Raw genomic sequence first — 24,042 nt, forward strand, 5'->3', positions numbered from 1 at the left:
GCCGCAATTTCAAGCAGATTCAAACAGGCTCAAATGTCATCAGAAATGTCAAGTGCCTCTGCAGTGACAGGATACTGGAATGCCTTTTTTTTATCATTTTCATCAACCGCCGCCTCATTCCTTGAATTCACCACCCAGTTGAAAGGCTCGGCTCGGCTTGGCTCTCACCGCTGTAATGTAATGGGCCTGGTGCTATAATACAGACGGTTACCTCTGACTCACCTGGCCTCACTCATCCTCTCTTATTTTCTGCTTATTTTTCATCTTTCTTTTTCCTTGTCTTCCCCTCTGCACCTCTATCTTCCTCTCTCATTCTCATCCTGATTATAGCAGGATGGCTTTCCTTCTTCCAACAGAGTTTCTCCGGCTCCCTGATAAACTGTTTTTTTTTATCTGTTCATGGCATTCGGCTCAGTGTGGTTCACACATTCACATCCTCTGCAGGTCTTTTCTCTCCCTGTTAACGCTGCTCTCTGGAGTCCCGTCTGGAAAAGCTCTGATAAGATTGTTGAGTTGAGATGGCAGATGGAGAACCAAGCAGAGAAGGTGAATTCTGTTAAGGCAAAACCTTTAGATTCCCAAAATGTCCACCTTCAACATATTAGCACACAGTCTTATGTGTAAAAATGAATCATCATTTATTTTCCAAAGTTTTATTATCTGCACAAATAAAGCATGTGAATGTGAAACTCCTAACCCTAACCCTTCCAAACAGCAAATAAAGATCATTTTTGTACTGGTCATATTGGTTGTTTTGAAGTATGTATGTGGATGTGAATGCAATGTGTTAACAAGCTAGACTGCATGTCCATTTTAAGATACAGTTCATTTGAAATGGTGAAAAAGATCATTGTCGTAGAAAATTCAAAGATATTTCTCTTGCTAGCTTAAGGATGCTAATGTAGATCAGCTGGTCAGTCAGTTTGTCCGAAAGCTGAAAACCATAAGCGTCGGGAATTGCATAGCAGAGACGAGGCAAAGCAGAGTTTTAACTGTGAGCTAAACTTCCCAACAGCCCTCTTTTGGTTTTGACCACTCAGTTCTTTCTTACACTACATTCATTTAAACCTGTGTTAATTTATGTAGCCTCGTCAACCGCTACCGTCTGACTTGATTGGCTCTAACACACACACACACACACACAATAACCTTCAAACCAAGGTCGTTGCAGCCAGGATAACGCATCCAGTCCATCAACAACTTCCCTGTAGCATCAAAACCTCCAAGACTGCAACTGAGCATCGGCCTCCATCTGCCGCGTCACATCCCATCTGTCTTTTCTTGTTAAGCTCTATCAGGCAGCAATTTATGTTTGCAGCATAAGAACGTTTTTCAGCTGTCTTCCAGCATTACAGAGTTTTCTTTTGACCAACACTTTTATTAAATCGAGAGCATAAATTAGCTCATTTTTCTCTCTGGCCCCTCCCAGGCTCCGTAGAAACAAAACGATCAGGTACTGATGGTGAAATTACGCCCCAAACTGTCTGTTTACAGACTGATTTTCTGTTTTAACTTTGACACCAACTGTCAGCCCGCCCATCCAGGAATTTGTCCCTCAAAGAAGAAATCAACATCAACGCTGTTTTAATGCATGGGCTTACTGGGGCTCAAGACCTGAGCCCAAGAGTGTGAAAGGGCCCACAAGACTCGGGGGGGAAAAAATAAAATAAAATTCATAGGGAGGAAATGTTTCTGTTGTCTCTTTCTGAGCTTCAGTTCGCAGCACTAACTAACTGATATTCAGAGTTTTTAACCGTCCAGCGGCTGTTTGTCAGCGTATGACGCTGGAGTGGGAAGAGTGAAAGCAGCTAGCTGAGATTAGCATGCTAACCGGCTAACGATCAAAACCTTAAAACGTGAAATTATAACAGAATTATGCTTGACTTGACATTGATGTCATTGGAAAATGACATTGTTAGAGACCTGGACTTTACCGCACATAAAACCAGGAGGAAGATCATTTTAAAGGACTTTGGTTGTTTCATCTGTTAAGTGTGTGTGTGTGTGTGTGTGTGTAAGCATTAGGGATGTGCAGAGAGCCCAGTATTTGTATTTGTATTTGTATTTGTATTTGTTGAGGCAGCAAAATTATTTGTATTTGTATTCGAATAAAAGTGGAAAGAGGCTTAAAAATCCTGTTTTTGTTTTTTTTACACTTTTAATTTTAGAAAATTACAGATGAAAATTAAAGTGATGTCCAAATTAAGAAATATGCGTCATGTAGCAGGTGGATGTGACTCCCCTCATTGAGACCTGCTGATAGACGTAACAGCGGAGCAGAGGAGAGACGCTGAGATAGCGACTATAACTGACCTGCTCGCTGGTATTTGACATGTTTTGTTTTTTTCTTCCCAAAAGCAAATAATTTTTGAAATATTTGTATGAAACAAATATTCGTATAAAACAAACTATTTGTGCTTTGCCGAATAATATATTTGTATTCGTGCACACCGCTAGTAAGCGTGCATACGTGTGCATTATATGTGAGAGAGATGGTCCACAGTGAGCTGTAAGTGGGCTTATAAAGATTATATGACTTGTATTTGATGCCGCAACAGTCATAAAATTAAACTGCAGTCATGAGATGATGCATTATTGTATGCAAATTAAGCGTCGTTTAGTTGGGTTGTCCTGGTGCAGTGTGTGTGTGTGTGTGTGTTTTATCCTCCAGATAAAATGGTTTAGTGGATAACCTGTCTGATTGTCTCACTGCAACCTCTTGACTTCCTTTAATGTCAGCGTGGTCAGCTGTTAACTCGGTGAGTGCACGGATGTTCAAAACAACAAAAATAAGACTAAAAGCTGTAATAAACTGGAATTATCTTTTAAGATTTCATGCCAGGTTTTGTGTGACTGAGTCTTTATCTGCCTCTCATGTAAAGCTCATGTACAGTACATACTCAGCCTCTTCAGATTCATTGTCTTTGTTGTGAAGAATGTTTCACTGTATTGCACCATCACTTTTCTCGCCCGTTCTTCCCAATGTCACACAGATCGAGAGAAAAGGGAAGATGGAGGAATTTGCAGCCGCTATGCATCTGTTCTTGTGGCTGCTGTTTGTCTGTTTGTCTGTTTGTTTTGTTCTTTTCCTTCTGTGTGTATTTAAGCGTCGATTTCTGCCGGCGAGGGACACATGAAAAGAGCCATGGCACGAACAGAAAACAAGCCCTCAGAGACGAGGAGGAGGAGGAGGAGGAGGATGAAATGACAACACGAAGAAAGAAACAAGGCCCAGGAATAAGCTGCGATTAAACCACAAAACAATCAAACTGCAGAGAGATGAGAAGGAGAGAGGGAAGAGAAAAAAAAACACTCACACAACAATGAAAGCAAATAAAACAGGCAAACAGGGAATGTTGTGTGTTTGTGAAAAGACCCTGGCGAGGGCAAATTACACCAACTGCCAGTTGTGGATGCCTGGCATCAAAGAGAAGCAGAAGAATTTTGTTGGAAATGGGAACCGTTTCTTTGACTAAATGACACCATCGGATATCACTGGGATGTGAAATGGGATCAGGGAAAGCAGCAGTGATGTTAACACACAATAATAAACACACACATTCATTACATCCATCACATTAGAGGTGAAGACCATGCAGCGAAATCTGAAAAAACTGCATTTACGTGTCCAAACTTTTCAGATTCTGGTGTCAATGGGCCTCATGCAAGAAGCACGAACAGATTCACTCTTAAGAGGCGCGTGCGAACGATTCAAGAAAATTTGTGGCATTCACCAATTTTCTCGCACTTATAAAACATATGAACATAATTTAAAGGTGGAGACCCGTCGTGCGAGTCATGAACTGTCTCTGATTTTCCTCACAAAGGGAGAAACACTGTTTGAAACCCTGTTAACTCTTTCATGCATGAATTATGATAACCTCAGTCAGGAAGTGTTTTTATTCTCCTTTAGGCATGAAAAAAATATCACATGTCCACTCAGGTGAGCAGCATGCGTTTGAGTTTTCAACTTTAGGAATATGTATTTAACAAACCAATTAATAAAATTGTATATTATTTGAAACCTACCTAACTCCTCAGCCTCTCCCCTCTGTCTTACTGCATTTATTAGCACATGAGCTACAGATGACTTGTAATGCAGAGGATCCTTCTTTTCTAATCCAGACATTCTTTTGAGGGGTCAGGCATTCCCTCAGCATCCTCAGCGTCCTCAGCATCCTCAGCCCCCTCAGCTCCCTAAACATCCTCAGCATCCTCAGCCCCCTCAGCATCATCAGCATCCTCAACCCCCCCAGCATCCTCACCATCCTCAGTATCCTTAGCCCCCTAAAACTGCAAGTTACATTCTAATAACATAAATCAATTGATTTACAGCCAATAAAGTTACTCCAGATTAAGTATTTTCAAGAACAACAAAGTCACAGTAATATTATAATTGTAGTTGAAACATAGCCAGTGATGCATGATGTCCAACTTAGTGGACAGATGATTAATCGTCATTTTCTCCCAACATATGATCAATAATTGGAAATTTTAACAATTGTATTACTCCTTAGTTGTTACTTGATGTTACAAAATTGTATTTACCTGCAAGGGTCTATTACTATAGAAGGACTGGCAAGATGTTCCTGAGCTGCTGAGCGTTTCCGGCCGGCTGGCGGCCATCTTGGTTTTGAGTAATTTGTGTTGCACTTACAAAGGCCGGCCAGTGGATGGCAGCGTATGGGATGACACACTAGAGTCCACTGTGATGGCTGATGTGCAACTATACCATCAAAACCCATGCATATATAAGAGCTGTCCACTCTAGTGACCACTATGCATGAAAGGGTTGATCTGAATGAACTTGGAGTTTAAATACGATACTGAAATCGACTAAAATAAAACTAAAACAAACTTAATGCAAGATTAATAATCTGTTCAGCATATCATCATCGTCATGGTTTACTGCTTACAGGTGTTACTGATGTGATGATGTTCATGTCAGTATTAGCTGTAAACAGCCGGTTCGGGGTGTTTCTGTCCAGCATCATGTTGTGTTGCAGCTGACTTTAACATCAGCTACTGTAGGCTGTAATATTCTCTCCTCTAATATCTCTGTGACTGTCACATGACTCCTCTCATATTAGTCATGGAGCGCTTTGCTTTAGAAAGACGATTTTTAGCATCTAACTTCATGTCAAAGCGATGGATTCATATTTTCTAATAGTTTCAGCTCCTCTAACACGACGACTGACACTGATAAATGTGTCTGCTGGTTTCTAACAGCAGCAACCTCAAACTCTTTGTGAATGAAACTCACCCACAGACGGAGCGGAACAAGTCGCCTTATATGGACATTTTAGGGGCGTTAATCATGCTAATGATGAGATCTCAGGTGACATTCATCAGGCTGAAACTACAGTTGAGTTTGTTGAATCTGACTTTGAACAAACCTCTCAGAAAGAGTTTTAGGAGAAAAATACGAACGTGTTCTTGCATGTTTTAGCTTCTGTAAGCTAGCTTTTAGCACTTCAAGATGAACATCTTAAGGTTCTTCTCCATTCAAACATGTGTTTTGCACATTTCTTTATTTTATTTGAGCTTCACTGCTTCACCACGGTAACCTTAAAGAGTAACTTAAAGAATAAGGCTGGTGATCCTCTATATTTTTCTTATTGTCAATAAATCTCATATTTGAAGCCAAACCAACAATGAACTGATCTACTAACAAGTATTGTGTGTGTATCCAGAGTCTGATATATTTTATGCTTCTGTGCCGTAAACCTCTGTTGTGACATGTTCCTTCCTACCGTAGTTTATAAAAATTTCTCAAAGAACTTAAGTATCCGTTAACTCCAGGCTTAAAAGCAGTGTTCTGCTTCCCTCTCTGGTTGAAAGTTTCAAGCCTGTTGCACCTGTAACCACTAGTGATGTCACTGGGTCCTGGAGTTCACCAGTACATCACTGCAACAAGATGATAAGAGTTTAACCACTAGAGGTCAGCAAGGACAAGATTTCCAGCAGCTGATAAGTTACTTTTTTGGGATAATTTCAACCCAGACATGATGTTTCACCAAACCTAAACAAGTGGTTTTTGTGTCTAAACCTAACCAAACCTTAAAGGGGACATATGACACCTTTTTGTGGTTTTCTGTTATTTATATACTGTTATAATGTCGGATATCGACACTAAACATGGTCAAAGTTCCAAAATTTGAGGTTAATGTAGGTAAAAATGCTCCCTGAAAGGTGAAAAGTTAGTTGAGGCTTCAACCTGCTCTAAGCGCTTCGTTTGAGATGTTTTTTTCTACCTTGGTGACGTCGACTCGTCGCACATGCCCATAAACAGCCGTCTGTTCTGTACCCTCGGTTGCTAAGGTGGTTGCTAAGGTTTTCTATGTGGATTTGAGAAGTTGACATTTGAAGCAACGTATTTTGTTATTTCATTTGGAGGATTGTTGGTTGATTAAAAGTGTTTTTTTAAGTTATTACTACAACATAATCAAGCTCAAACTACTTATGATTTACCAGATGTGCCAACATTCTCCTACTTTATATGTTCAGGGAACATAAGGTTTAAGAAACATGTCATATATAAACATATAATGAGGGAATATAAACCCTGAAAACAAAGTTTCATGACCAATACAATAGTTCTGTCTGGCGAGTGCGAAATGGATAAAAAGGTGATTCCAAGTTCTGAAAGTCTGTCAAAGACCAGAGGAATAACTACATAATAATAAATCTCCATCACCGGCTGAAGCTCTCTAATTGCAGTATTTCTATTGATTTTGGAAGAATGTTTTCTAATTAGGCCGTGACATTAGCTAAAAGGAGCTAATATCGTTAAAGGCCATACCGGAGCGATGAAAAGGCTTGTGATTTATCTAAATGTGTAGCTTATGAATAAATTTGTCTGGAGTTCCTCTGCAGTGTGTCATCTCTCGTCCCTCTTCGGTGCGGTTCTCGGCTCCACAGCTCTCTGGTTTTTGTGTTGTTCCGGTCCAGCGACTCTCTGATGTCCCGACACAGAGGCTTTTATGACAGATGAAGACTTTTTTAACTGCCACTGTGTGGAGGCAGTGGACTGGTTCCTCTTAATTAGTACTTTGTCTCTGCTTAGAAGTGACCTTTTCTCTTTTGCACTTTGGCTAAATTGACTCCCACTTCTCTGCTGTGTGTTTCCTCTTGTTTTACATGGTCGCTGGTGCATGGCTCTGCTCTCTCTGCTGCAGTGCTCTGAGTAGTTAGGGGTCAACTCATGTATTGGTGCACCAGTATAACAAGCCAATATTAGGAGTTTACAGCTTTTACTCAAGATCAAATAACGACCAATCGGCAGCAGTGGAAGTAGTACTCAGATCCTTTACTTAAGTAAAAGTATTAATACAACAATGTAAAAATACTCCAATACAAGTAAAAGTCCTGCATGAAAAATCCTACCACAGTAAAAGTACATAAGCATGATGAGCTTGATGTAGTTAAAGTATTGCAGTAAAAGTACATAAGTATTATGAGCTTGATGTAGTTAAAGTATTGCAGTAAAAGTACATAAGTATTATGAGCTTGATGTAGTTAAAGTATTGCAGTAAAAGTACATAAGTATTATGAGCTTGATGTAGTTAAAGTATTGCAGTAAAAGTACATAAGTATTATGAGCTTGATGTAGTTAAAGTATTGCAGTAAAAGTACATAAGTATTATGAGCTTGATGTAGTTAAAGTATTGCAGTAAAAGTACATAAGTATTATGAGCTTGATGTAGTTAAAGTATTGCAGTAAAAGTACATAAGTATTATGAGCTTGATGTAGTTAAAGTATTGCAGTAAAAGTACATAAGTATTATGAGCTTGATGTAGTTAAAGTATTGCAGTAAAAGTACATAAGTATTATGAGCTTGATGTAGTTAAAGTATTGCAGTAAAAGTAGTGGTTTGGTCCCTCTGACTGATATATTATTATATATGACATCATTAGATTATTAATAGTGAAGCATCAGTGTTAGAGCAGCATGTTACTGTTGTAGCTGCTGGAGGTGGAGCTAGTTTACACTACTTTATATACAGTTAGCTAGTTTAGTCCAGTGGTTCCCAACCTAGGGGTCGGGCCCCTCCAAAGGGTCAGCAGATAAATCTGAGGGGTGGTGAGATGATTAATGGGAGAGGAAAGAAGAAAAAACAAAGTTCTGATACACAAATCTGTTTTCAGTTTTTGGACTTTTTCTCTAATCTTTGATTTTTGCTGAAATATTGGATCATTTGAACATTTATTGAAATGAAAGCATGTGAGAAGTTTAGAGGGAAAAATCACTATTTGGTGGAGCTGTTAACAACTCATAGACATGTGAAATGTGACCCCGACTACACACTGCTTTTTGTAAGACGTCAAAAGACAAAAAGGTTGGAAACCACTGGTTTCATCTTTAACAATGTGTTGTATTTTAAAAGCTTGTTATATTATCCATTGTGTCAAATCTTCATCTGAAAAGTAACTAAAGCTGTCAAATAAATGTAGTGGAGTAGAAAGTACAATATTTCCCTCTGAAATGTAGAAAGTAGCATCACATGGTAATACTCAAGTAAAGTACAAGTACCTCAAAACTGTACTTAAGTACAGTACTACTCCACTTAGAGCCTCCTTCCTACCTTCCTTCAACACAACAACATTTAAATGTATTTTCTATGCAGACTTAGTGGTTGGGATTGTGAGAACTGTGCATCCTTTTATTCAATGAAGAGTTACTGAAGGAGGGAAAAACTTGTTAGCTCAAAGACCTTTTGGTGTTTGTTAGGACAATAAGTTTATTAGAAAGAGATGTTTGTGCTTCAACCGAGAAGTTTAAATAAAAATGGATGAAGCAACACAGATCATTTATTATCTGCTGCTTGCTTGCTCTAGATTGGACGGTTCTCATCGGCAGGAAAACATCATTTATCTCTGCCTTCCAAGACTGTTACACATCACTGTTTAAAAAAATAAAAGTTTTATGATGTGACAAACAGTTCAGGGTATCTGCACACTTATTGAAAACCAATGTAATGCTTTAAGACTTCTGTAGGACCTCAACAAAGAAACCTGAACATCCTTTCCCAGATGTGAATACACATCAGGGCAGCAATCACAATATTCATATAGATATGAAGTGGAGAGGGTCTTCAAGGTGAGGAGACCTTAATTGTCATGGTTACAATAACAACGTGGTTAAGGTTAAGAGGCGATCCCTGTTATGGTTTTCCAAAAAAAGTAATGACTGTTGGTTGGTAGTCTGATGTTCTGTTGACTCGTCCATCCACCCCGACCTCCCTATGTCACTCTATAACGTCACCTGATGTCCTCCTTCGCTCCCGTCATAATTACACTCTCACTTGAATGTTAGCTGTTTAGGGACGCTTGCATAAAGAACCAATATTGTCATTTTTCTTGGGAGGACAGTCTCCATCTGCAGATGTCTTTTTCTTCACCACTGCTGTCATTTCTCATCATTTCCTTTGGGGAAACCCAATGACAGCTGCAACTTTCCAGGTAGAAGCAGGTATTTCTGAGTCATGCTTCATGGGTGAGTAATAATCTTGTACCAGTAACTAATGCAGAGTATCTACACCACACACACACATACACAGTGTTTTCCAGGCTCAACCGTAGTTTTCCCTCCTCAGAGACCCTCCACAACCATCGCCTCCTCCATTTGGAGAATCAGAGATGACCTTTGCATGAATAAAGTCAAAGAGGATTAAGGCAGAAGAGACCTTCGCAATGTCGGCCGAGGGGAGAAGCGGCGCATCCTCCCTTTTGAACGTGGCCTGAGTGTCGATGTCTCCGCCTGCCTGAAGGCCACGCTGTTGGTTATTTGAGCATGCGGTGCGTTTGCATGGATGGCTGCAGGCAAAAACAAAAGAAAAACACACCTTTAGGAAAAGGGGAGGAAGCAGAGCAGAGATGTCATGTTTAGATTAAATATGAGGAATATTTCAGATCCACCTCTGATGGTAAATATTCAGTTAGTGTCGAAGTCATTCACCCGTTTTACTGGAGGTGATAAAATCTCCAGTTAATATCCTTATCTGATTTATTTTACGCTCGTATCTAATCCATATGTTACAAGATGTACAAACACAGAATCTATTTGCTCAAGTGTCCATCATACTGCCAGGATTAGCTCCCTTTTTCTTTACTGTTTCAGTACAGCATCATGTCAGCTGTCGAGATTAATGGAATCCCATTTCCTCATTATTACCTGCACAGTACCTGTCAAAAACACCTGCAGCTGAGTGATTTTACCTGTAAGAAGTATCAAAAGTGTTAAAATATTGAGATTAAATTTCAAAACAACAGCAGATACTGGTTGGAATATTTAAAAGACATCATTACTGCGTGTTCGGTGATGTTCACGTTGGGCATGATGCTAATTTTTTTAAAGATACAAACGAAATTCGCAAGAGACGTCGTACGAGTCGTGAATAGACGGTCTGCCTTTCTTCACAAGGGTTTGACTGTTAATTGATTATCAAGCCTCAATCTGAATGAATTTGGAGTTTAATTATGATACAGAAATCAACTAGATTAAAGATAAACTACTAAAATTAATATTATTCTGATCACCATGATGATGGCTGCCAGTTTCCTGAGGCGTTAAAAGTTTTTGTTGTAGTTTTATCTGCATGTTTTTGCATCTTCTACAGTTCAGTAGTTGTCAGGAATGACAATATATCAACGTCGCTGTACAGGAGAACATCTTTATAACCAGCCTGGTCGCCAGAATAAAACGTTGACATTGTACGTTTCCGCAAACCACAGAAACGTTGAATATCTACGCTTCAGCACGTGTAATACGTAGCATATCAACACATCTATATGAGCTGACTTAGGAGGAGGAGGAGTCGTTGGATGGTTAGGAAGTTTCTTGGCAGAAAGTTGGAAGTTGGAAATCAGCAGAGATCACGGTTCAAGACCACTTCAAAACCGATGCCCGTTTCAACTGACAAAAGCGTGTTTTTAGTGAGACGTCAGGACATTTGCAGCTGTTTTTATTTTATTTAAATCCAAACCATGATCTTTCACTAACCCTAACCAAGTGGTTTTTGTGCCTAAACCTAACCAGACTTTAACCACAGCGTTGTCACATCATAAAACATCATTATTCAACTGATCATGGCCGACATTGAAATGTAGACATTCAAGGTATCCGTGGTTTGCAGAAACGTTCAATGCCAACGTTTTACTGGTGATGGGGTTGTTATAACACTTTAAAGTGTAAAATCACGTCCGCTTAACCCAACCAGCAGCGTTGTCACATCATAAAACATCATTATTTAGTTTTGGAAAACACAGACAAATGTTGTCCTGTTGATTACTGCCAATAGGGGTGCCAGATTAGAAAATGCTCCTATGTGTTGTTCTGGAGTCACATGGTCAAACCGCATATTTGGTCGTTTAATTTGGGGGACTTTTTGTTATTTCCACATCCAGCAGTTATGGAGCAACATTATCATTCATTTGGAGTTGTGTTTCTGTCCACCTGGTGAATGTAAGTCCAATATTCACTCTCTTTTAACTCTGTTTTTGTTCTCCACCAACTCCTGAGGGAAATATCTGGCTCTTTAGCTGCTAAATGCTCCACTATGTTCACCAGCTAGTCTACAGCTAACTGTGTCTGTTTGCTGTTTGGTGCTGAGCAGGTAGTGTACAGTGGGGGTTTTATACTATAGCAAATGGCAACTTGCACTAACTTTCATTGAATCATGTTTTAATATGTAAATATAGACTTTGTAACATCAAGATGCTTTTTGTTCTGATGTATCTCTTGAGCCCAGTTTGTAATTTTCCTGCTCTGACTGAGACGGTGGTTTCACTCTGAATCATGAGTACATATGACAGTAATGACTGAGGGCCCCTCCCCACCTGAACAGAGCCAGAAGTCAAGTCGTCCCTAACAGGAGTCAAAGGTTGGGCTGCTGCTAATCCATGTAACACTAGGAGAATAATCCTCAGGGCTGTGGCCTGCCCGCTCAACAGTTTTCTGTTCCCCTTTTGTTTTTCGGGTAAGTGATCTTGGAAAATTTTTCAGCGATGGCCCCCAGACTGCAGAGAGAGGAGCAGAGTCTTCCTCGCTGTAAAGACAACTGTGTTCTCTCATTTGTGGGTCATGTGGTTTCCTCCTCAGGCAGAACTGGTGCTTAAGAAAACCACAAGGAACCACAGAGTTTCTTATCCTTGTAAGGAACAAGGAAGGGAAGAAGTGAATAAATCATGATGGTTTTGGTGATTTGCAGCAATGTCTAATTCTGACAAACACACACACAACAAGCTACAGACCATTATGAGTTTCAATACCAGTTTACTCAAAATAATGCTTCTCCTGTGCAATCTAATGCAATCCAATACAACAGCTCTTCCATCAACTCTACTTTTACGAAGCTCATGCAAGAAAAATACTAGAAACACTTTTCAATATAATGCACTCCAGTGCACCATCACCCACTACGACCTCTATAATAAAGTACAATTATCACCTTTCTGACGATGTCAACAAAAGCTGTAAATGTACAAGCTTTATAAAAGTAGAATTTATGACAGAGTTGTTGTATTAGGTTGCACAGGTGTTCCTAATAAAGTGCTCTGTGAGTGTATAATATAATGTAATTCCACAAATGTTTTCAAGCTTTTTTGTCTGAGGTTGTTTCCAGTTTTGTTATATACTGTATATTCCAGCAATTAATCAAGTAACTCTACAAGAGAAATGTGTTTTCTGGCAAATCAAAACAAGTTTAGAAGCAGTGGATACATCAATAAATGTATTCATGAAGCCGCAAAAAAAACTGTAATGAAACTGAGCTGAGCCGATGCAGTTTATTGCAAAATATCATAAATATATCGCAAAATGTTATATGTACTCATTGACATTGTGACTCATTTGTGTATTTTCATAAATAAATTTGCAATTAGACACATTATCAAAAAAACATTAATTGAGGCTGAAGTTTTTAACACATCTGGAATTCAGGCAGTTGCTGTTTGTAGAGATTAGTTGTCAATATCGGTATCAATTTTCTCATCTCACTCTCAGAAAGAACGCAAAATGTTGAACTGCTGCTTTAAATCCAGACAGTTTTAATTCAGACTTTTCACCTTGAAATCACCAAATGAATGTTTGTCTGTTCTGTTCTTCTTGTTCATATGCAGAAAAAAAAACATCACACATATTATTTTACAGTCTTCTTTTTCCTTTGAATCCACTTCTTGACTCTTTGGTTTCTGCGAAGCTAAACATCTTCATGTCTTCAGTCAACAGAAAGTGGAGTAAGAATAGCGCAGCGAAATGTGTGTGTGTGTGTGTGTGTGTGTGTGCTGAGTTCTCATGTTAAGTCCCTACAGATCTCCCAAATACCCATGCACATGTGTATAGAAACAATTTACAAAGCCCTGTGTAATCTTCCTTTTTACTGCGCTCTTAGTTTCATCTGCAGGGGATTACTGTACCACTTTTTTTGTGTGTGTGTGTGTGTGTGTGTGGAATCTGCACAAGGAGGAGGGACATACAAAATGGCGGAAAAAGGAAAACAAATTGTAGCGTAATCTCTGCAGAGAAAGGACGGCTGAGCGAGGGAGTCCCCCGGACCCTCCATCTTTTTTTTAGGGGGCTAGAAAATCCCATAATCCTCCATGTTTGATGTCTCAAAGCTAATGGCGTTTATTAGGACAGCCCAAAAGGCGCTTTGTCCGTGGTGCGGTTGCCGTTGAGGTTTTGAATGACATTGCAGGGAGAGAGCTGGTAACTTTAGCTTAATCTGGGCTTATCCGGCCCCGATGCATGCACAGGTGTGTGGCCCTTAAGCCCAGAGGAGGCCGAGCCCTCCTGTGCAAGCCAAAGATCAATCCTGCTCCAGGGCCCGAAGACGTCCAGAGGAACACACACTGCACCTTTAACCCAGGAGGTTTTAGCCCCCGCATGAACCGAACCGCCTATTATCACATTTTAATTAAATGACTGCTCCCCCTTTCCCTCCGTCTGCTCAGTGAAGATATGGAACAACCTTTTCCTGCTGAATCAGTTTACATGTCATGAAGCGAGTCATGCAGGTTGAGTTGCGTATATTCATCTGAAGGATTTATGTTTCAGCCTTGCAGCACTCTGCTTTGACCCTAAATCCTATAAAGTTCATAAATAACTATGTGGCATTTGTGACTCATGGTTACGTATGTTCATATAACCTAATTTTGAAGCTGCATTAATTGATTTTTGATCAGTAGGGAGCAGAAAAACATTAAATAAAGGTGAGTGATAACACCTGATGAACGTAAGTCTAATATTCACTCTCCTTTCAGCTCCAGTTTGGTCTCCAACAGTTCTTTGGCTGCACTAGCAACATGGCCGATATTATCAGGGGCGGCTGTGGCTCAGGAGGTAGAGCGGGTCATCCACTAATCAGAAGGTTGGTGGTTTGATCTGAATGTGTGCTTGGGCAAGATGCCGAACCCTAAATTGATCCTGATGATTGCGCCAGTATATTGTGTGGTAGCCTACATTCTAAAGCGCTTTGGATGAAAGCACTGTATAAATGCAACCATTTACTGTTATATGTCCAATATTCACTCCCTTTTAGCTCTGTTTTTGCTCTTTACCAACTCCTGAGGGAAATATCTGGCTCTTTAGCTGCTAAATGCTCCATTATGTTGGAAGCCTGAAGCTAAATGTGTCTGTTTGCTTCATGAAAACAGCTGGAAACATTGAAGATATTTTTAAACCTGTAGTTCATTTGCTCTTCTCTGAATCACTTGGTAAACTCATTGTGTTTTCTACTTAGTTTAGTTTCTTTTCAACCAGAGAAATTAAAGCAAACTAAAATGGCTCCTCCGGCCAAAGGAAACGTACTCGGTTGTTAGACCACCTCTGCATCCCAGCATGCAAAGCGCTCCCGGCTACGGGAGCCGTTTAGCTCAAACTTGCAGCCTTGTAGTCGTTGGAGTCAGTTGGAGGTCGGATCACGTTCCCGACACAAACGAACCGCTCCAGAATCCATTTGTGACCGGGCTGAGACCACCTCCTTTAAATGGTCCCTGCACGGTTGTTTTGGTCTGCAGTTCCAGTACGATTGTTCAGATCTGCACCAAGGAGGAAAACCAACCAGAGTCCTGCTCAACCAGACTAAACTAAACAGGCTTGAAAACACTCTGAGACTGAAGCAGATGGTAAATGTGCCCTAAAATCTAAACTATGAGCTAAAAAGAGGCTAAAAAGCTCAGCAGAGCTGCAGAGTTGATCATATTTATCTGTGATTGGTTGGTTGAGTGTCATTATCAAAATGATTAATTAATGCACGTTTAACCAAGTAGGTTCAGTTCCCTAAATTTAACCTCACTGTGTTTGCAATGAGCAGAACTGAAGCTGTAAACTAGGTTTCTGCAAACGTTTTTCTCCCAAATTTGAAAATCCCCCAATCCCAGTGTCAGAATGTAACTAAGTACATTTACTTAAATACACTTTTGAGGTACTTTACTTGAGTATTTCCATTTTCTGCTACTTAATACTTACTTAGAATAACAAATATTGAGAATATTGTACTTTTCACTCCACCACATTTACTTGACAGCTTATATACAGTATATTTACAATTCTGAAATGGGCCATTCTGCATAATGAGTGCTTTATGCAGAATGTATTTATGTAATGTATTTACTGCAGAACACATACAGTAACACTTTACTGCAACATGATGTCAATAAACTGCACACATTTACTAAAAAAGAACCGTGATGGGGGAGAAATTATGACCAGCAAGTCATCAATTCCCACAAAAATCTGTTATAATCTTTCATTTTTGGTGTTTTTTTTGTCAGTTTTAAGAAACCTTTAAACGAGCTGCACACGCTCCTGCTGCTGCCTCCTGTTTCATGTTTCTGAACGACATACGGAAGGAGAATGACATTGCTGCTGCTTCTGAATGGTGAAGGCTTCCTGACCAAGGACTGCTGACTCTCTTATTGGATTTGGAAGCCACTCCTTCAATAAAAAGAATGAATTTCCCATAATTCAATAACAGAAATCAAGGCCAGCGGCCCAGTGATCCATAAACACTACGATGATGAGGTCATCTCTCCCCGCACGCCAGCACATGATGCAATATCGCCGTCCAACCTCAGAGTGCCTGCTGTATTAGCCTATATGTGAATTTACAGTATGACATCATGTGTTTCCAGATTTAAGTACAGTATGATCGAGTCATGTGATCATTTTGGATGCCTGAGAGTGAAGAAAAGGTGTTAAGATCAAAGTGGACTTTACAGTTTTTTTAATCTCTATTTTGTCTCCCATTTTAACACCTTTGGGTGTCCTCAACATTTCACCAGAACACCCTCATGATGCATCCAAACCCTGCATTTCTTCAATTGCTACCATCATCCTTCAAATAACATGCTTCATGGTTTTATTTTCCTCCGGGGGGGGGGGGGGGGGGGGGGGATTCTGCCCCCTCGGCCCTGCGGTCACACTCCCTGTGGATTCACACAACCCTTGTTTTCTTTTTCTTTTCTCACAGACGGAGCCGGTTGCATAGACTTAAAACAACACACACCACTTCCTGTCAGGTAGACAAATGTCTCAGCATCGTAAATGTTTCACTGCTGCTGTAAAAATGTCTCTTTTGTATCTCACCTTTCACCTCACAGAAGGTGGTGCCTGTGATTTATGACTCAAAGCTTCTTGGCTCCATTTTTGGGCATAGCTGGTTGATTTCTCATCTTTTCATCACATCCTCAGCGGTGTGTCCGCTCTGCAGTTCAAAACCTGTCTCAGGTCGACCAACAGGGGGCGTCAGCTGGCAGCTTAATGCGGGTCTGCTGCCTCTGAAGAAGTCAGAGCTGCTGCTACAAGGTTTAGTGAAACATGCAGCTCTTACCGCCAGTGCAGCCACAGTCTCAAAATGTCTGAAACAGAAAACACCAGAGGATGGTGACTTTTCTGTTGCAGGTGGCAGGTTAAAGGTTAGATTTGCAGTTTTTCAAGTGTGTCTTAAAACAACAGTCAGGTGTCCATATGAACAGTGAAAGAGGTTTTCCTCGCTGTAATCATTCCTCCTGTTCATACTGGATATTAAAAGATCCTTCAAATGGGCTTCATGTTATATCAAGTGGATATCTGACACATTTACAGTCTTTTTAGCATCAAATTCCCTCTTTGTGTTTCCTCGGACAGTGTTTCCCTGTTGGTGGAAGTATAGTAACAAAAAGAGGGACTTTGGCACTAAAAAGACTGTAATGTTGAAAGATATCTACTTGATTTGACTCATTTGGACGCTGAAGCTTCATATTAGCTTCAGATAAACTTTTAAATACATTTTTGCACAGAAGGAGGACTGTGGATTTTGTCCTCCATCACTTCCATTGTAAGGTCATTATGAAGGGATCTTCTAATGGTCAGTATGAACAGGAGGAATGATTACAGCAAGAAAAACATGTTTCACTGTTCATTTGGGCTCCTGACTGTTGTCTTGAGAAATTGTGAACCTGTCCTTTAAAACTAGTGAACAAGCACAAAATGCCACGTGAAAGGCGTTTATTGTTAAGTTTACAGTTTAGCCCTGTGACATCATCAGCCTAATTAATGCAATCAGCTGGCACACCTGGTCTTTATTAGCTGTTGTTTCCAGACACCTTCACCTGCTCCTGATGATGGTTTTCAAGTAAAACTGAAAGCTCATGTAATGTGCACTTACAATTACTTAGTTATTTATTGTGTCATGCACAGAAAATACATAAAAAAAACATTTGTCAGACAAGAACATGTCTCACATTATAAAGAACTTTGTCACAAACTTCCCAAATAAAATCTGTCACTAAAAAGGTTCTCGTTCAAAAACACCATCCAGAAGAACACATTAGAAATAAATGATATTTTACTACAGTGTATCGTCTTGGTGATACCCAAATGTAACAATGCACACAGAGATCTTTGACCAGTAAAGTTCTGCTTCACATGAGGCTCCACATTGTACTTGTTTTTCATCAGAAAAATGTTCGGAATTCAGGTTTGTACCAAACAGCAACAGGCCATCTTTCCATATGCATACGGGACAACTTGGAGTCCAGCAGCGTCCAATCAAAATGTCCCAGTTAAAGATCTTTCTAGTGAGTCGCTGTTCGGGCAAATTCATAAGTCTGTTCTAAAGTTAAATCCTCTCATGTTTATGTCTTATGTTTGGAGGTTTTCCCATCCAGTATCCCCACTGATGGCCAAAACTGGGTTGGCAGTTCAATCCCTGACCTCCTCCAGTCCACATGTTGAAGTGTCCTCGGGCAAAACACTGAACCCCAAATTACTCTCCATGGTCAGTCCAGCATTTAGGATATTTTAATTAGGCCTCTGAAAACAAGAGTTTTGCGTGTGATATGTGAGTATCATCTCTGCTGAAACCAACACTTCCTGGTGTGTCCAAGAAAAAAGGGAATTGATTCCCAGATGAGGCAAGTAAATTAAACCTGCATCAGCCAATAGTTTTCATTAGAAACAAGTATTGAACACAACTCTGACACATCATCAGCTTTTAAGTTGATATGTTGAACTTGTTAGCAAACAGTTGCTTATTTCCACATCCAGCAGTTACGGAGCAACATTATCATTCATCTGGAGATGAAATGCTCCACTATGTTCACCAGCTAGTCTACAGCTAACTGTGTTTGTTGGTGCTGAGCAGGTAGTGTACAGTGACTTTTTATAGCTTTACCTCTGAAAACGACACTATGAGAGCACTGAGAGTGAACTAAAACAGTAAAGTTGCAGCCTGAAACTCACTATAAAGCTCTGTAAAGCCGAGAGGAGCTGCAGAGTCGTTGATAATTCTCTGTAGGTTCATCACTACGAGCCACAACCAACACATTACACACCGACAGTGAAAACATTTTATTATGAAAAATACTGATTATAGCCACTTTAAATACAAGCTTCACAGCACACATGAGAATTTTCACAGCCACATCATTACACAGACTATAAAAATAACAAAATAAGTGATAATAAGTATCAATAAATATAAAAATGTCACAGACAATTATAAAGAAAATATACTAAAGACACTACACTAATAGATTCTCTTGAAACCATATATCACCAATACCAGTAAATAATGTACCAGATGAACCTCCACCCAAAAGAAAACTTCCTGTGTGTGTGTGTGTGTGTGTGTGTGTGTGTGTGTGTGTGTGTGTGTTTTCTTTGAGAAGAACAAAATGAGTGGGAGCATCGTACTGTAGATGTTTGTCTTCCATAACAAGATTACTCTCCTGCATCCTGACGTCTGGTTCTCAGACCGGCTGATGCGTTCTCTAATCCTAGTGCTCGATAAGGCTTCAAAGCAACATGCAATTAATAACATGTTTGACATTATCCACGGCAACGAGCAAATGACCCTTCATTATGAGCCGCATGTTCTCCGGAGTCATTACTCTATTCAACATTTTACTCTTTAGACTAAGTATGCCTGCAGGGCTGTGCTGTTTATATTACAGACGACATAGCTTCCCGGGGAGTGAAATGTTAGCGTCTAATCAGAGGTAACACATTGCAGTGATGTTACTTTGGTGTTCAGCCACAGGAATAATACCTGAACGAAGGTTCTTTACGGCAGTGTAGGTACAGAGGTGATGCAACGACGTACTTGAGCTGGTGACACCATCAGAGTCTCTGTAATCTCAGGGAACAAAGTCCTCCTGAGTGTGAAGGCTTTAATACAGCAGTGACACTGTTTTTATATATTTTATTTTATTTTTTATACATTTAAAAACACACATTTACCAACTTAAGGGTCTCACACTGAGGCTCCGACACTGACAGGAGCACCAATCCGTGAATACAGAGACGCACTGGATCCATTTTGCCAGCCTGCACGGCAGCTAGCAGCTAGTTAGCGGGGCTACCATCGTTAGCATAGCCATGCCATGCTGTGTAGCCAGTAGACTTTATAAAAATAAGGTGTAGTTGTGGTGTTTCCGAGCAGTTGGCAGGTGTGTTTACGGTGTTTGTGCTCTGAAAGACGTCACGGTGCGGATTTAAAGTCACACAGCTGACGCACTGTTAGCTTAGCATGCTACGTAAACATATGTATGAGACCATATATTTACAGACATCTGCAGATAGAAACAGGTGAAAGAGCAGAGAGACTTAACAGATAATTAGTAATAGTTATATTTAAAATTAAAATAAGTTCTCTTTCAAATCAAACATTCTAAGATATGTGGAAAGTGTTGTTTGTTGCAGCTCTACTTAGATTTTAAACGACTAAACCAGTTTGCTGAAAGTTTGAGCTCTTAAAATACAAACTGTGTATACTTTTTGCTAATACCACTATATTGTTTCAAGTGTAAAAAGTTCATTCATGACTTCAGGAACAGTAATTTGACAAAAAGACTCCCTTACTAGCATTTTCTGGAGCATTTTAACTGCATCTTATGGTCTTCATCACCAAACAGAGTTCACTCAGTTTTCATGGAGTTTGTTCCATACCAACAACTGAGGCAACTCCATTTGCTGATGAAGTGCCATGGGGTTGAAAGCTCTGGAAAAAGCAAGCTAGTTAGTGGTTAGTTTTAAATTATAATATCAAATTTTACAGTTTTAGATTTCATGAATGTATTTTTTCCGCCCATCACTTTCAATCCTTTTTCTTGTAGGTATGAAAATGAATGAGCAGACACTTGAAACTTGTTTAATGAATAATAAATCTTTGTATTGCAAAGCCTTAAAAATAACACACCTTATAATAACTTTGACAAATATTTATTCAGACTTTATGTTCACAGCAGTGTTTTGATTCAGGTGAGGCTCCTGGCACTACATGAGTCACCTTCTTATTGACGTTAGCTCACATGGAGGAAGCCGCTATGCACAGGTATCTTTGTAAAAACAAAATACATCAGCATAGATGTGCTGAAATGGATCCAAAATGTCAAAAGGAAAAAAAAACAGAACACTCCTGATCATAGGTCTTCATGAAATTCATCTGCTGCTATGACTGTCCCATTGCTAACTTCAGCTGCTAGCTAACTGAGGCTACAGGTGTCCTGCACAGATCCACATTCATCCCGTTAACTGAAATAAATTCAGGATCAAGCTCAAGACAAAATGGCCAGGAGATATAACTGAATGATAGAAACACTGTAAATGTAAAAAAAAAAAAAAAAAAAACCCACAGTAATAAATGCTATATTCACAGCTCATTGGCCGAGGGGTGCACAGAGAATTCTCCAAAATCTTGCGTACAGTAGCAAAAATACTTCTAATTATATATATATATATATATATATATATATATATATATATATATACATATATATATATATATACACACACACATATATATATATAAAAAGGTTAGCATTGATTGTTTCTTTTGCGTTAGCATTGATTGTTTCTTTTGCGTTAGCAGTGAACTATTTGCAGATATGTTCAATATAAACTTTTCTCCTAATGTGGGCCACATAACATTTACTATAAAACATATATTCTCATGCTAATTAGCTGTATATAATGTTGTATATAATGTAATTAGTTGTATATAATATAATTTGTAAAAGACAGAGTGGATTGTGAACTTCAGTAGAGTGTTATGAATTACTGTCTGCATGTTCACTGATTTTTTTTTTATGTCTTTTTTTGTCTGTTGGTGGTTTTGTATGATCTGAATTAAAAGAAATTCAAACTGTATTCATAATCTCTAATATTAAAGCTTGACGTTTGATGTTTGTTGTGTTTTTGTCAATAAACTCACCATGTGTGGAGCGTCGGGCTCCCAGGCGGAGTCGGCCCTTGTGTGTCCCAAACAGGCGCAGTGAGGGAGTTGCCCTGCCATGTGCTCCTAATGTGCCGTGCTAATTGCAGCCTTTTGTACTAAATCAGACTCCTGCTCCGCTGGTTTTTGATGTGACTACACTCATTTCTCTCTCCGTCGAGCCCTCGCTCCAGCCATGCGTGGCTCACTGTTTTCTCTGCGAGCCTTTGATAGCGGCGCAGTAGCGTTAATTGTTTTGTACTGTTTGGCGGCCACTCCCTGTAGGTGGGCTCCATAATCTATACCGACACCAAAGATAGACTCCTGTGTGATGTCAAGGCCCCCCGCTCTGAGAAAATTGGTAATTAGGGGACTGACGTTTGGAACAGAAGATGACTCTTATTTTGTGTTTCTGTTTGATGGAATTGGAGGAACTTCAGAGAGTTGATCTACTGTTACGGCTCTGCTTCTTGTAATGTTGGTGACAGGAAGCTTTTGTTGATATAAGAAATGAATAAATGATTAAAAGGTTTAGTTTTTGCTTTACTTTTTGTGCTTTGTCTTAATTGTTTGGAAGGTTCTTTGTTCTGCTACTATGTCTATCACAGCTCGTGCTAACTACCCAGTTCTTCTTATGGATGTTCAAGAGAATTTTTCCAAAATGGCGCCCCAATAATTCCAATGAAAGTTGTTCACGCCCAGGCTGAAAAAGCTTTTCAGGCATCCTCTGGCTTTTGCATTTTTGGGTCCATAGAGCATGAGAATTAGAGTCCTTCTCTGGCTGAGCTGGCTGACCTTCTGCTGACTTTAATAATTTACTAATATGCAACTTTTCAAGACTTTTCACTTTTATTGGACCTAATAAAAAGAGGGATTTCAGAGTCTCAGAGAGGCAGTGTATGGTGAAAGTGTTTTTGGCTAGTGTGCATCACGTAACCTTCAATTCCAACTGTGTCCATTATGCCAAAATCACCTAAACGCCTGTTACTGGGGGGTTTGCTCTTCTGTTGCTCATTGCAAAAAAACTTGAGATTTCTGGAATGACACGGAAGAGCTTTCAGGGACTTGTTGGAGGTTCATTCACTGTTGTGTTTAATTAATTGTTGATACGTTAAGTTATAGATATAAATGTCACAGATTAGTGCCTTAATATTGAGTCTTTCTTGACCTCTGAAACAGCGGTTGACAGAATAATCTCATGTCAAGGTGAGGTTTAGTAACAGTTCTGGAGCTTTCCATCCTATCACATAATCTTCATTAACAGATGGACTTTGCTCTGTTGTCATGGTGTTATAAATGTACAAATTTACCATTTTTATTCTGTAATAATATCAAAATAGTGTTAAAGGCACCCTGTGGAGTTTTCGACCACAAGTAGTGCTGTAGAGCATTGTGTTGAAGAATGGGTCGCCCTTTTTTATGTGTATATTGTACCGTGCCATACCATTAAAGAGTTGATGAAATGTACTAGTGTGCCAACAAGTGGCAGAGAAGAAGACGAGTTAACTGATGTAAACAATACAGTTTTAAGAATATTAATTTCAAATTTCAACATGTTTGTTAGACCTCAAGGATACAAACACTGAGTGTAAACATAACTTACTCCACAAGGTACCTTTTAATTATTATGAATGGATAAAAGCATCAGTATATCTACAGATTAATATATACAAACTCTCTCACTTTACAGTCATTCCTCAATTAAGTCGTAAACTGTGAAACAGGTTTTGTTGGCGGTCAGTGGATTGGGAATTTGCTGCAGCTCCTCAACGGGCTGTTAGCACATTGAAGCGGCAGATTCCCAAGGCTTTTTGGTCGGGGCAATTAGCGTCCTAGGAGTCATGGAGGCAGAGGCATGTCCGCAAGGAGAGGAGAGTCCAGGTGAGCCTCCTCCTCGTGATCACTGGCATGTTAGAATCAGTTTAATTGGGCTCTGTTTGATTTTCACCGACGACAGCCACAGCTCCCCTCCACCGCCGCCGCCAAACACTCCCACAGACCAGCAGACAGGGAGAAATACACTCCTCCTCCTCCTCCTCCCCCAAACTTAATGGCAGAGCGGTGACTCGTCAGAGTTGACAGTGACCTCGCTGTCGGAGGGAGGCGAACGGCTCAGAAACTCCTTTGAAGTGTCAGCGACTCCCCTTTGGTCTGCTTCTTTAAAGAGCCACTTTTTTGTCTTTCTGGACGAGCAGCTTCAAAACAAATTGACACCTGCAGGCCTCTGAGCTGCTGCCTCGAACCACGAGGAGCTTTTCTGATGGCTTCAGTGGGATCATTAGTTTCTCTTAAAAGAACATTTTCATATATAGTAAATACGTTTGTGATTCTACACATTTTTCTATGT

General features: G+C 39.8%; 1 long non-coding RNA gene across 2 annotated transcripts; it reads right to left on the reverse strand.

The window, feature by feature from the left end:
* Positions 1-8,512: 8,512 nt before the first annotated feature.
* On the reverse strand, positions 8,513-21,989 carry LOC122974087. 2 transcript variants are annotated; one of them, XR_006400234.1, is made up of 3 exons: positions 21,696-21,989; positions 16,589-16,860; positions 8,513-9,816 (listed from the first exon to the last, which is right to left on the reverse strand). It is a non-coding gene; the product is annotated as an uncharacterized LOC122974087 (long non-coding RNA). The 2 variants fall into 2 exon arrangements; XR_006400235.1 differs by having other exon boundaries at positions 8,513-9,845.
* Between the last annotated feature and the right edge of the window lie 2,053 nt (positions 21,990-24,042).

The sequence above is a fragment of the Thunnus albacares genome, chromosome 3 (genome assembly GCF_914725855.1).
Source record: "Thunnus albacares chromosome 3, fThuAlb1.1, whole genome shotgun sequence".
NCBI lineage: Eukaryota > Metazoa > Chordata > Actinopteri > Scombriformes > Scombridae > Thunnus > Thunnus albacares.